The following is a 14,040-nucleotide window of genomic DNA, read 5'->3' as shown; positions in this document are numbered from 1 at the left end:
TGCTAATATCACAAAAGACAAATTAGGCATGAGGAGCCTAATGAAGGAACACAACAGTATCCTCCATACTCCTGCCAACTTGCAACCAAACTTGCATCCGATTGAGCCTCTGAACCAGTCTGCAGGAAACTCTGAGGACAGAGAAGCAAGTGGAACAGCACAATGAATCCACAAACAGCAACATCCATACTGGGAGAAACTTCAGGTCCAATGACAGGGACCTTTTAACAGGTAAAGGAAAGAAGAGGTGGAGGAGGAACTTGCAAATTAAAAGAGACATAAGACATTTTGAATTCTGAAAAGCGTTAAGGATGGGACTTAATCATCATGTCCAGGGATGTTCTTTGGGTGATATAAAGCTATAAAGAAATGCAGAGGTGGGAGTGAAGATGGCAGAGGGTTTGTCTCCTCCTTGAACACAGCTGGATAGTCATCAAATTATTCTGAACCCCTGAGCAGTCAGTGAGAGGTCTGATGGAAGAAAAACTGCAAGTCTACAAGTGAAAAACTGACCATCGTTTGGAAGGTAGAAGGTGCAGGAACTCGCATTTGGGGAGATAGAGCTGTGGATAGGGTGGCGGGGAGGGAGCCTGCTTGCAGAGGGTATACGAAGTACTACTGCAAGTAGCTGAGTGCAAAATCTGAACTTTTGGAAGTCTGCTACAGTGGGGGATGGGCCTGACCTACAGGTGCTCAGGTGGTGAAGCAGGGCAGAATCCCAGCGGACAGTGGGGTCTGAGGATCCCCTGGGTCACAGGAAGAACCAGTGATTCCCAGGTGCTGGACCGTGCTGGACCGTTCCCAGGCGTTCTCCTGGTGGTGGAGATGCTGGCTTTCTGCTCTGTGTGGCCATAAACTGGGAACTCCTTTGTGGTCCTGCGACTGCTTTCCTAGGATGGCCCAGCAAAGAGCAGAGGGCTGGCGAGACACCCTCCCTGGGAGGAACCGCATGGGTCCAGGCCTGGAGGGAGTCCCTAAATTTTGGAGGTTTGAAAGTCAGTCGCACACCTGAGATAAAAAATGCTCAGACACAGGCAGGGTAAGCACAGGATTCTGACAAAAACCCGCAAGACCAGAGTGACTGAGCGCTTTTCTGTGAAGGCTCCCTGTGGAGTAGGGGAGCCTGCATTTTCAGCTCAGGGACTGGACAGCAAGGCACTGCCATATTCTTGGTGCCCATCAGTGCTAAAAACCTTCAGGAAGCAAAACACCACCACCCAGGCCTCCTTGTGCCCTGGAGGTGCATTTCCATTAGGGCAAGTCCACCTTCAGGGCAGCAAGCCCCTCCCCCCAAAGCCGGCAGGAACTACTCCCTCCCACTGAGTGTACGGATTATAAAGGGCCACAGAGCTTCAGCTCTAGAGGAAATTAGTATCTAGCCTCCTTTGTACTTTTAAAATTTTTATTTATTTTTATTTTTGTATTATTTAAATGTTAGGTAGTTAACATACGGTGCATTATTGGTTTTGGGAATAGAAGCCAGTGATTCATCACTTACATATAATACCCGGCACTCATTGTAACCAGTGCTTCCTTAATCCCCATTACCCATCTCTCCCATCCCCTACCTACCTTCCCCCCCCATGACTTTATTCTCTGTAGTTAAGTCTCATGATTTGTTTCCCTCTCTTTTTCTCCCTCTCCCATATGTTCAACAATTTGTTTCTTAAATTCCACACATGAATGAGATCATGTGGTGTTTGTCTTTGTCTGACTGACTTTGTTTCACTTAGTACCACACCCTCTAGCTCCACCTATGTCATTGCAAATGGCAAGATTTCATTCTTTTTGATGGTTGAGTAATATTCCATTGCATATACACACACAAAATAAAATAATAAAAATAAGAATATATATATTTCTATATTTGATATATATCATACCACATCTTCCTTATGCTTTATCCATATATAATAGATATAATAATATATATAAATGTATCTATTCATATCTGCTGTCCATTACTTATTTGAATTATTTTGTTTTTTTGGGTATTGACAGTGATAAGTTATTGCTAGATTTTGAAAATTAGCCATTTACCAGAAATGTCATTTGTAAATATGTTCTCCCATTCTGAAATTTGCCTTTTAGTTTTCTTGATTGTTTCCTTTGCTGTGAAGTTTTTTTTTTATAGATGAAATCTCAATAATTCATTAATTTTTTTTTTAATTCAATTACCCGGGGCACCTGGGTGGTTCAGTGGGTTAAAGCCTCTGCCTTCTGCTCAGGTCATGATCCCAGGGTCCTGGGATTGAGCCCCGCATCTAGTTCTCTGCTCAGCAGGAGGTCTGCTTCCTCCTCTCTCTCTCTCTCTCTCTGCCTGCCTCTCTGCCTACTTGTGATCTGTCAAATAAATAAATAAAGTCTTTAAAAATAAATAAATTCAATTACCCAACATACAATACATCATTACTTTCAGATGTAGTGTTCAACAATTTATCAGTTGCATGGAACATCATGTACCCTGTCAATGCCCATCACCCAATTATCCCATTCCCCCACCTGCCTCCCCTCCAGCAACCCTCAGTTTGTTTTCAATAGTTAAGAGTCTCTCATGGTTTATCACCCACTCTGATGACTTCCATTTAGTTTTCCTTCCCTTCCCTTATGATCCCCTGCACTATTTCTTCTTTCCACATTTGACTTATTTCGCTCAGCATAATACCCTCCACTTCCATCCACATCGATGTAAATAGTAAGTATTCATCCTTCCCGATGGCTGAGTAATATTTCACTGTTTACCACATCATCTTTATCCATTCATCTGTCAATAGACATCTTTGCTCTTTCCACAGTTTAGCTATTGTCAACATTGCTGCTATAAACATTGGGGTGCAGGTGTCCCTTCAGATCACTGCATTTGTGTCTTTGGGGTAAGTACTCAGTATTGCAAATGTGGGGTCATAGGGTAGCTCTATTTTTAACTTCTTGAGGACTCCATACTGTTTTCCAGAGTGGCTGCACTAGCTTGCATTCCCACCAACAATGGAAGAGGGTTACCCTTTCTCCACATCTTCAGTAACATTTGTTGTTTCGTGTCTGGTTAATTTTAATTATTCTGACTCATGTGAGGTGGTATCTCATTGTGGTTTTGATTTGTATTTCCCTGTTGACAACTGATGTGGAGCATTTTTTCATGTGTCTGTTGGCCTTTGGATGTCTTCTTTGGAGAAATGTCCATTTATGTATTCTGCCCATTTCCCTTTTTTTTTTTTTTAAAGATTCTATTTATTTATTTGACAGACAGAGATCTCAAGTAGGTAGAGAGGCAGGCAGAAAGAGAGAGGGGGAAGCACGCTCCCCGCTGAGCAGAGAGCCCAATGTGGGACTCAATCCCAGGACCCCAAGATCATGACCCAAGCCAAAGGCAGAGGCTTAACCCACTGCCACCCAGGCACCCCTCTGCCCATTTCTTGACCGGATTCTTTTTTGGGTTGAGTTTAAGGAGTTCTTTATAGACTTTGGATACTAGCTCTTTATCTGATAGGCCATTTGACAATATCTTCTCCCATTCAGTCAGTTGTCTTTTGGTTTTGTCAACTGTTTCCTTTGCTGTGCAAAAGCTTTTAATATTGATGAAGTCCCAATAGTTCATTTTTGCCTCTGTTTCCCTTGTCTTTGGAGATGTGTTTAGCAAGAAGTTGCTATGGCCCAGGTCAAAAGGTTGCTGCCTGTGTTCTCTAGGATTTTGACGGATTCCAGTCCCACTTTTAGGTCTTTTATTCATTTTCAATTTATCTTTGTGTATGGTGTAAGAAAAATGCCCAATGTTATTCTTCTGCACGTGGCTGTCCAATTTTCCCAACACCATTTGTTGAGGATACTGTCCTTTTCCATTGGATATTTTTTCCTGCTTTGCCAAAGATCAGTTGACCATAGAGTTGAGGTTCATTTCTGGGTCTTTGTTCTGTTCCATTGATCTATGTGTCTGTTTTAGTCCCAATACCATGCTGTCTTGATGATTACAACTTTGTAATACAGTTTGAAGTCTGGTCTTGTGATGTCACCAGCATTGGTATATTTTTCAACATTCCTCTGGCTATTTGGGGTATTTTTTTGGCTCCATACAAATTTTAGGATTATTTGTTCTAGCTCTGTGAAAATGTCTATGGTATTTTGATAGGGATTGCATTAAATGTGAAGATTGCTCTAGGTAGCATAGACATTTTAACAATATTGGTTCTTCCAATCCATGAGCATGGAATGTTTTTCCATTCCATTATATCTTCTTCATTTTCTTTCATGAGTGTTCTATGATTTTGTGAGTACAGATTCTTTGTCTCTTTGATTAGGTTTATTCCTAGGTGTCTTATGGAGAAAAGGAAATTTTTAAACTGAAATATAAATGAATCATGAGATAAAAAATCTTGAGTTCTATAAACTATTTTCCCCTAGAGCTGTAGTTTTGCAGTGCCGTGTGCTCTGTAAACTTGGTGTTCCCCGTTCTTCCAGTTAATCTGGGGGAGGATTCTGCTGCATTGATTCTCAGGAGTCTTTGCCTGGGAGAAGTTGTACTGCCCTTTGCCAGAGGGCTGGGCTCAGTGTAAGCTGTTTTTGATTTTTCTACATGGCTTTTGTTCCCTGAAGGCTTTCTGGGAGTCTGTAGAGGATGAAAATAAAAATGGGTGACCCAGATCTCCATCCCCAGAGATGAAAGACTGTGGTCCCTTCTGTTCAGTAAAACTCAAGGATAAGCAGTCTTTACTTTTGTGTGTGCCACACTCTGCAGACTCCTGTGGTGTCCATCTGCACTGATCCTTCTGGGGGAAGACAGAGGGTCTCTGCATTTCTATTCTTTGCAGGACCCCCAAGGAGAGCAGTTATCTGGTTCTCTCTTCACCGTGGTGTCCCTACCTGGGAAAGAGAGAGGGCTACTACTTTTTGGTCCTTTGCAAATCCCCCTCCCCAGGTGATGACTGAGCAGAAGGCTAGCTGAAGACAAGGCCTAAGCTGACACCCTGTAACCTCCCCCACACCCCACTCCTGGGTGGGACATGGGTGACATTCTTCTGGGAATCTCCCAACTATCTTAACGTTAATGCCTTGCTAAAGGGGAAAGGAACCTGAACTCGACAATGGCAAGGCCTCTGGTATCATGTAGGTATCTTGTAGGTTGGAAGCATATGAGAGTTTTATTGAAAACTCCCTTTTCCTAACTTCCCCCAACTCCCACTTTTCAAGACCCCAGAGCAGCAGCTCGTTCTGCCCACGGGTCCTCTCCTCGTCCTTTAATAAAACCACCATTTTGCATCAAAGATGTCTCAGGAATTCTTTCTTGGTCATCCCCTCCAGACCTCACCCCACTGGACCTCACCTATGTCCTAAACACCGCATCAGACCCACCGAGTGCTGTCACTGGATTGTGCAGTACAAATTGTGTACTGTTGGGGAAGTATATTTGCAGCTTATGGCAAACTGAGGTGACAGCCCCCTCCTGGGCTCACAGACTGTGACTGATTTCCCCACCCCAATACTTGGGAAATCTGCCACACTCAGACACCATGTTCTTTCCGTGGCCCCAGGGTCCTGCAAGTTATGCAGCCCATGTGGGTGTTGTGCTGCTTCTTGCAGATGGCTCTGTGTTCATGCTGAGGGGTGGCAGAGTAAAAGGTGCTGGCCAGCTCCTTTGTTCCTGGAGAGGCCTCTCCGTGGATGCTGCCTCTCAGGGATGTGCTCCACGACAACTGACTAATTTCCCTGCTGGGTGCCCCAGGTGTCCTTCCAATCATGCTGTCTGTCTCTGTGTTGTTTACCTGCCTTCTCTCCAGGAGCAGGGCAGTGCCCTTTAGGGAAGAGCTGGTTTAGGGCTCTATCCCTGTCAAGTCCACAGACCTTTAAAACTCCAGACTTAAGCCCTACTGCCTACAAAAACACAAAACCCCGCTCTCCCCAGCCAGTGGTTTTGGAGAAGTATGCTCGTCCTTTCCCCGTGTGCTCTACTCTCTCTCACCCCTCTTTGCAACCACAGCTCCCTCCTCTTCAGAGCACCCTTGACCTCTTCCTTAAACCACTTCTCCCCACTTCCTACCTTCTTTGATGTGTCCTCTTCTTTCCCAGTAGTTGTGGAGTTTTTCTGTCAGTCTTCAGATCAATTTCTGTGGTATTTAGGATGATCTGATAGTTGTCTAGTTGTGTTTCTGGGACGAGGTGAGCCTAGAGTCCTCCTCCTCTGCTGCCATCCTCTATCCTCTCCACCCAAGCTTCTGTTCTTCGCCCATCTTGGAATAAATCTCTTCCCGACAAGCCTTCCTATTCTGTATGTGCACTTCTATGTACAACATGTCCCTTTACTAATCTGTCTTAATGTATTTTGTGCAAACTATTGTTGCTAAACGGCTTGCTGAATTCACCTACAGTTTGCACCAACTTGCTCCACACCCACACTGGCTGAGTAATGAAGACAGCGCTCTCTCAGTAGCTGCTACATGTCAGGTTTCTTAAGGAATGCTTATTTTATTAGCATAAAGATAGAGGACAGAATTGTCAATAATATGCATGTATGAATTATTACTATTAATATCACCAGCCTGATTCTTGAGTGTACTTCCATTAATAGAAAGAAATAGTGTTGTTGATATTAATCCTAATAGTGAAGGAAAGAAATAGTGTTGTTGATATTAATCCTAACGTGATCACCTAAATGAGCTCTCACCTTAGTGACTAATTACTCTCTTGTGCTAAGAAATGAGGGTGACAATGTTTATAGCAGCAATGGCCATGGTCGCCAAACTGTGGAAAGAACCAAGATGCCCTTCAACGGATGAATGGATAAGGAAGATGTGGTCCATATACACGATGGAGTACTATGCCTCCATCAGAAAGGATGAATACCCAACTTTTTTAGCAACATGGATGGGACTGGAAGAGATTATGCTGAGTGAAATAAGTCAAGCAGAGAGAGTCAATTATCATTGGTTTCACTTATTTATGGAGCATAACAAAAACATGGAGGACATGGGGAGATGGAGAGGAGAAGGGAGTTGTGGGAAATTGGAAGGGGAGGTGAACCATGAGAGACTATGGACTCTGAAAAACAACCTGAGGGTCTTGAAGGGTTGGGGGGTGGGAGGTTGGGGGAACAAGATGGTGGGTATTAGGGAGGGCACGTATTGCATGGAGCAGTGGGTGTGGTGCAAAAACAATGAATACTGTTATGCTGAAAAGAAATAAAAAAAATCAATAGAAAAAAAAAAAAAAGAAATGAGGGTGATTTTGATTTGGTACCAAGGGATTTGTTACTTTCGGGTATCCTTTAGGAATAACTTTTGCCCCAAGCTTGACCTTCTTTTATTCAAATTATAGACTTGGGTATTGAACAAATGGTATAACTGAAGAGGAAAATGTCTTCCTAAATGGTTGGGATGGAAGATGGTTTTGGAGGGTTTGGTTTCCATGTTGGGGAAGTATATTTATGGAGTGAAAAAAAAAAAAAATCCCAGCTCCCTGCAGTCCCATACTGGACTCTTGCCACTTGCTTCCTTGCTTCCCCAAGAGGGAGGCAGCAGGTGTGGTGGTGCGGCCCAAGCCTGGCCTTTTGGGGGAAAGGAGTGTTGGCAAAAGCCAAAGGATCATCATAATTAATCTTCATTAACTAGTGCTACTTGGGATCTTCCTTCAAGTGTTCAATAGGAAACTTTTTAAGAAAACAAGGCTTACTTTTCTGTGATAATGAAGGCAATCAAGGAACTATGGTGGAAGTCTCATAATTCTTCGAAGATCAAAAAATCTCAGGAGGGTAAGACGCGGTTGCTTCCTACAGCCAATGCACTCAATGTAGATCGTATTTATATACGTTTATGTGCATATATACATGTGTATGTATATACAACACACATTTATATTTATTTTAAAAATATTTTAGACTTACAGAAAAATTACAAATCTAGTCAAAAGAGTATAGCTTCTTCTAGTGCTAATATTTTATGAAAGCATAGCACTGTTGTCAAAACCAGGAAGGCAACTGAGCTATTGGCCGTACTCATGTTTTACAAGATTTTTCACTGGTGTCCAACCAGGATCTTGTATTGCACGTGATTGGCATGTGCACTTAGTTTCTTTCTAAACATTTTACGCTTAATCTTTTTCATGTAATTCTTATGACATCATGAGAATTAATGACATACTGTCATTATGTCCGTGATTCTCAGATTAAAAAAAAAAAATTGAGAGACCCAATGTGATCAAGAAATTCATCCAAGGTTACAAAGCTCCCAAGAGACAGGGCGAAGATTCAAGTTCAGGCCTCCAGGTGCTCAAGTGTGACCCTTCACTACACATCATACTGGTTCCAACTGGCTTAAGGTCCATAGGAATAATCCATGTTGTGAATGGACCCAGTTCACTCGTGCAGTACGTATCACACATGCACCACACACACATGCACTCTACACATACCCACACATACACAAATCACACACACCACATGCAAACCACATACTCTCACATACACAGAGTCACACACACACAGTGATACACACTCACACCATCATAACTGAAATAAAATTTGTGTAGACTTTATCTCCACCAGGTGTGGTGCTCTGAAATTTTGTCTTCTATTTCACTTTTTAAAACTCTGGGCTTTGGGGTGCCTCGTGACTCAGTGGGTTAAGCCTCTGCCTTCAGCTCAGGTCATGATCTCAGGGTCCTGGGATCAAGCCCCACATAGGGCTCTCTGCTCAACTGGGGCCCTGCTTCCCACCCCTCTTCCACCCTCCTCCTACCCCTCTCCCACCCTCCTCCCGCCTGCCTCTCTGCCTCCTTGTGATCTCTGTCAAATAAATAAAATATTTTTTAAAAAAATAAAAAAATAAAATGCTGGGCTTTGCCAGTTTCATTCATGGTTCTATAAAGGGTGGGGAAACCCTGCCTGGAGTCCATTTGCTTGAGAGATGCCCACACGATCCTCTCCTCTGTGTGTTAACCACAGGGCTAGACAGCAGCGGAACCCAGAGGTGAGGACAGAGTGTACTCGTTATGTTTTTGAGAAAATCTTTAATTATGAGTGTGGCATATGGCTTACACTTTTTGAACTTTCCCATGCAAATTTTGAAGGGGCTTGATTCCATGATTTGTTATCTCTTTTATTTAATGAGAAATTTAAGTACTTCAGGGGAGAGTCACAAGAAAATAGTTTAGGATACTTTTTTTAAATGTTCTGAAGAAAAGTCTGGTCCCTTATAACCAAAGTCTATATAGCTGGTTTTTACTTTCTTAGGCAAAGTCCAAAAAAATGAAAACTCTTTGTGTGGTCTTTGCAGTAAAGAGTGGACTCAGACTTGTCTAAACTTGGCATATTCCAAAGAAGTCCTTATGTGGCTCCTGGGAGATAATCTATAAACCCATGAAATATCCTGTCTGATAAAATTGTCTTTGTTTAATTGGGGCTTGGTCCATCCAAGACAGTCTATGCCAACAACCTGACTTATGTTGGGGGCCTTGAGCCATGTGGTATCGGCTTGATCTTTGGAGGGGCTGGAGACCCGTCAGCCACCCAGGTAGTCAATCATATCTATGTGACTAACTCCCAATAAAAACCCTGGACACCAAGGCTCACTAAGCTTCTCTGGTTAACAATACTCGGTATGTGTTGTCATACATCATCGCTAAGAGAACTATGCCCTGTATATGCCTCTACCAGAAGAGGATAACTGGAAGCCTGCACCTGGTCTTTCCCAGACCCTGTATGGTTTTTTTTTTTAATATTTTATTTATTTGACAGAGAGAAATCACAACTAAGCAGAGAGGCAGGCAGAGAGAGAGGAGGAAGCAGGCTCCGCGCGGAGCAGAGAGCCCGATGTGGGGCTCGATCCCAGGACCCTGGGATCATGACCTGAGCTGAAGGCAGAGGCTTTAACCCACTGAGCCACCCAGGCGCCCCCCCCCGGTATGTTTTATCTTTGCCAATTTTAATCTGCATTCTTTCACTGAATAAATTACAACCATGAATATAACTGTTTTTATCAATTCTAGCAGTCCTTCTATTGAAACTGAGTGGTCTCCAGGATCCCCAAGAGGGTGGTGAGGGCATGGGTGTGAGCAGTGAGGTTCTGCTGCTCAAGGGAGCGAGCCTGTGGCAACTGACTTCTGAGGACATTGTGACTGACCGACTCTGATTCAGAAAGCAGCTGAGGGAGAGGAGGAAGCATGGGGACATAGTGGGGAGAGGTTCCTGTGTGACTTTGGTGGACCAGGAGAAACAAAGTCAAGGTTCTCTTTTTCAGAACCCCATTAACTGGAACCCTCTTTTAATTGGAGAACTGTTTTTCTGGTATTGCTTTAGAAGGAGGTAGTTAAACTATGGGGAGATGGGTTTTCTTGAGGATTAGGGAACTGAAGCCTGGGGCATTCTAGCTTCCTCTTCCACTGGGGAAGTGCAAGTTCAGGGGCCCTGTTATATTTAAAGTGAATGATTTGAAGAAAGAATAAAGTGAATGATTTGAGAGGGACTTAGTGAAGGTCAGTCACCATACCGTGAGCAGATAAATTACATTTCAGGAAGAGTCCAACCCAAAATTTCTGTTTTATCTCCACATAACTGAAACTGGAGTTGAAGACAGAAATCTACACTCCTTCCTCCTAGATCTGGGAGGCCAGTGTCCTTTCCTTTCCACCTTGGCAGTGGAGATCTTGCCTGCGTGCATGGGCAAGCATTGAGACTGGCTTAGGGACCCAAGCTTACCTAGCTCAGCTTCCCTGGTTAGGAGGACAAATGACCAGGAAGGGGTCAGGTCAAACTGAGCTTCTGATCTCTGCACACCCCAGGCCCGACCTGCTCCTCTCATTGCCATATTTTCATGTTAACCAATACTTCTAGCAGCTCAACACAAAACTTGGGGGGATCAGCCCAGACTCCTCTCTTGCACTCACATTAGCAAATTCCATCCACTCCACCTTCCAGTATAACCCACCATTTTGTAGCAACTTCATTACTCCCACTCTGGTCCCACTCACCTTCATCTCCTGCCTAGAAAACTCAGTATACTATTTCCCAGCCTCCCCTCCTTCTTTCCCTGCATCTGCAGTACCCCTCTTTGTCGAAATGTCAACACAGCAGCTGGATACCTCATCTTCATGGCTTTGCTGAAAATAAAGATGCTACATACTATGAGTTGGGCTCACAATTGAATTTTAATTTCATATAATAAGTAAATAAATATTTATAATGTAAATAAGTATTTATTTATTCATTTATTAATACTCTTTTTAAGTTTTTGTTTTCATCCCCTTGTTAACATAGTGTTATATTAGTCCTCTTTATTTTAAATCGAAGCCCTCTCCCATTTTCCTATCACCCTTTCCTGCTTTATTGTTCCCCAGTAAATTTATGATTAACATACCGCATACTTTACTTGTTTCTCTAAGTTTTGTTAAGGGGAGGTTCACATTACAGAAAAATCATTTGTTTTAAGGTGAACAATTCAGTGACATTTAGTACATTTACAATGTCCTGCAACCACCTCCTCTATCTAATTCCAAAACACACCCACCACTCCAAAGTAAAACCCCATATTAAGCAGTTTCTCCTTATTTTCTGCTCCTGTCCCAACACCCATGCCCTTGGCTTTGGTTACCACCAATAAGCAGTCTATTTCTAGGATTTACCTATTCTGCATATTCCTTATAAACGGAATCATACACAGTTGACCTTTTTGTATTTGGCTTCTTTCACTTAACATAATGTTTCCACATGTATCAGTGGTAATATGTATCAGTATTTCATTCCTTTTCATGGCTAACACACACACACACACACATACACACATACACACATAACAGCACGCTTATCAATTCAACAATTAATTAACCTTTGAATTGTTTCTACACTCAGGTTATTGTAAATAGTGCTGCTGTGAATATTTGTGTACCTGTATTTTTTTGAGCCCCTGTTCTCAGTTCTATCGGGTATACATCTAGGAGTGGAATTGTGGATCATACAGTAATTTTATATTTAACATTTTGAGACGGTCAAGCTATTTTCCACAGTAGCTGAACCATTTCACATATCCCAACAGATATGTTTTCCAGTTTCTCCAGGTCCTCACCAACACTTATCATTCTCCATCTTTTATTGGCTTGTTGGTTTATTACAGCCACTCTCAAAGATGAGAAGTGGTACCTTGTTGTTTTGATTTTCATTTCCCTAATGATTGGTGGTGTTGAGCATCTTTTCACATGCTTATTGGCCATTTGTCCATCTTCTTTGGAGAAATGTCTGCTGAAGTCCTTTGTCCATTTCTTACAAGTTTTTTTTTAATTATGGTTATTTAGGGCACCTGGGTGGCTCAGTAAGTTAAGCATCTGCCTTTAGCTCAGGTCATGAACCTCAGGGTCCTGGTATCAAGCCCTGCATCTGGCTCACTGATCACTGCAGAGCCTGCTTCTCCCTCTCCCCACCCCGACTCATGCTCTTTGACTATCTTTCCTCTCAAATAAATAAAAGATTTAAAAATAAATAAGTAAATAATAAATAAATTATGGTTATTTAACATATAGTGTAATGTTAGCTTTAGGTGTACAACATACTGATCCCAAACTTCCATTCCTTCAACCATTTTAAAATTGTGTTGTTTGTTATGTTGCATTATAAGAGTTTTTTAAAATCTATTCTGGAAATATAGATATTGAGATATATGATTTGAAAATATTTTGCCCTTTCTGTATGTTGTCTTTTTGCTCTCATGATGATGCTAAATGTGAGACAGGAATCTGTCAAAATCCTAGAGAAGAACACAGGCAGTAACGTCTTCCACATCAGCCACAGCAACTTCTAGCAAGACACATCTCTAGAGGCAAGGGAAACAAAGCAAAAAATGAACTTTTGGCACTTCATTAAGATAAAAAGCTTCTGCACAGCAAAGGAAACAGCCAATAAAACTAAAAGGCAACCAATAGAATGGGAGAAGATATTTGCAAATGACATATCAGATAAAGGGTTGGTATCCAAGATCTATAAAGAACTTCTCAAATTCAACACCCAAAAAACAAATAATCAAGTCAAACAATGGGCAGAAGATATGAACAGACACTTCTCCAAAGAAGACATACAAATGGCCAACAGCACATGAAAAAATGTTCATTATCACTAGCTGTCAGGGAAATACAAATCAAAACCACAATGAGATACCGCCTTACACCAGTCAGATTGGCTAAAACCAACAAGACAGGAAACAACAAATTTTGGTGAGGATGTGGAGAAAGGGGAACCCTGTCACACTCTTGGTGGGAATGCAAGGTGGTACAGCCACTTTGGAAAACAGTGTGGAGGTTCCACAAGACATTAAAAATAGAGCTACTCTGTGACTCAGCAATTGCACTACTAGGTATTTACTCCAAAGATACAAGTGTAGTGATAAGGAGGGGCACCTGCATCATAGTGTTCATAGCAGCAATGTCCACAATACCCGAAGTGTAGAAGGAGCCAAGATGTCCTTTAACAGATGAATGGATAAGAAGATATGGTTCATATATACAATGGAATATTACTCAGCCATCAGAAAGGATGAATACCCACCGTTTGCATCAACATGGATGGAACTGGAGGGTATAATGTTAAGTGAAATAAGTTAAGCAGAGAAAGAAAACTATCATACGGTTTCACTCATGTGTGGAATATAAGGAATAGTGCAGAGGACAATAGGGGAAGGGAGGAAAACCTGAATGGAAGTCATCAGAGTAGGTGACAAACCATGAGAAACTCTCGACTCTGGGAAACAAACTGAGGGTTTACCAGGCTAGGGAGGTGGATGGGGTAACTGGGTGATAGATATTAAGAAGGCACATGATGTGATGAGCACTGGGTGTTAGACACAACTAATGAATCATTGAACACTACATCAAAGCTTAATGATATACTAGATGCTGGCTATGTGAAGATAATTTAAAAATATAAATAAATAAATAAATAAATAAATAAATAAATGTTATTTAACACAGTGTAATATTAGTTTCAGGTGTAAAATATACTGATTCAAAACTTTCATTGCTTCACCCTTTTAAGTTGTGTTGTGTTTTTTGTTTAAAATGGTGCATTATAATAATTTT

Source organism: Meles meles, chromosome 3 (genome assembly GCF_922984935.1).
Source record: "Meles meles chromosome 3, mMelMel3.1 paternal haplotype, whole genome shotgun sequence".
NCBI classification, from domain to species: Eukaryota; Metazoa; Chordata; class Mammalia; order Carnivora; family Mustelidae; genus Meles; species Meles meles.
The sequence above is the reverse complement of the archived record's forward strand: the minus strand, read 5'-3'. Positions refer to the sequence as shown.